This window comes from Pyxicephalus adspersus, chromosome 4 (assembly GCF_032062135.1).
Source record: "Pyxicephalus adspersus chromosome 4, UCB_Pads_2.0, whole genome shotgun sequence".
In the NCBI taxonomy this organism is placed as follows: domain Eukaryota; kingdom Metazoa; phylum Chordata; class Amphibia; order Anura; family Pyxicephalidae; genus Pyxicephalus; species Pyxicephalus adspersus.
Genome location: NC_092861.1, coordinates 105730891 through 105732428, shown reverse-complemented (window position 1 = coordinate 105732428; position 1538 = coordinate 105730891).

Below are 1538 nucleotides of genomic sequence, written 5' to 3'. Positions count from 1 at the left end.
TACCTACTTTGGTAAGGACAGAGTCAATTGAAAAGGTGATGGTGTCTGTCTGTATGTGAGAGGGGATCTGAAAGTGAATGAAGAAATTGTTGATGCACCATGTGATGAGGTTGAGACATGTGGGTCTGGCTATGGGTGGATCTGGATATGGGGAAGCATAATACACAGTTAATTACTGGAGTCTGCTATAGGACCCCAAGTGCGAAAGAAGAAATAGAGTCAACTACTAGCACAGATAGATAGGGCTTCAAAGGCTGGCACAGTTGTAGTAATGGGAGATTTTAACTACCTTGACATTGACTGACGTAATACATACAGGATGTCTATAATCTACAAGTAGACCTGGATATACTGTTTGATTGGGCAGCCAAGTGGCAAATTACATTTAATATTGATAAATGTAAAGTTATATAATTGGAGGCAAACAACATGTATGCTTCTTACTGTCTAGGGGGAATACATTTAAGGAATCTGAAATGGAAAAGGATCTGGGGGTTCTGGTAGATCAGACTCAATAATGGCATGCAATGCCAAGCAGCAATATCTAAAGCTAGCAAAATGCTTTCTTGTAATAAATGGAGGAATAAAATGCAAAGATCAAGACAAAATCCTGCCCCTGTACAAAGCATTGGTTAAACCTCACCTGAAATATGCAGTCCAGTTTTGGGCACCAGTTCACAAAAAACATATTGTGGAATTAGGATAGGAATAGAGGAGCTCAGGTATAAGGAGAGATTAGGTAAACTCTTCTCCCTTGAGAAGAGATGTTTTAAGTGGGAATAAGATCGCCCTGTATAAATAAATCAATAGTCCATAAAGAGAACTCGCTTTCCAATCATTACAAAGGACAAGAGGGCACTCTCTGCGTCTGGAGGAAAAGAAGTTTAAAGAGGAGCTAAACTGAAAACTGCCTGAAGCAAGAAAAAAATACACTAACCTTCAATCCCGCAGGGCAGTCCGATCCACCTGGAGGTGTCTTTCATCGGGTCCTGCATTGTCCTGGCATCCATCCCCTGGCATCAATTTTTCTCTTTTTCACGAAAAGGCTCCTTCTGCGCATGCCCAAGAGCACCCAAGAGCCTACCGGGATGCGTGATGTAGATATCCCTGGAGGCTTTGCACTCCCTTTCATTCTAGGGAATTAGGTGGACGGTGCTGGACCTTTTTTTTTTAAAAAGGGAATCAGGATCATTATTTTCCCGTTAGAGCAAATTGTACCAAGGTTTTTTTTTTGCCTTCCCCTGGATGCCTTTTTTTCAACCTGACTAACTATTTAACTACCGTGTTTCCCCGATGAAAAGGCATCCCTCATCAAATAAGCCACCCCCCCGATTTTTGCTCAAACAAATAAAAAAAAAAAGCACCCCCTGCAAATAAGACATCCTCTGATACCTGATACTGTGTGCCTCTGTGTGACTCCTCGATGCTGGCTTCAGTGCAGAGTGAAACTGAAAGTAACTTCAAAGGACAAGCAAGCTGCTGATCCCTGCCCTAACAGAGTCTGTTACCCGGCGAGTCAGTGATCAGAAGGGGACAAT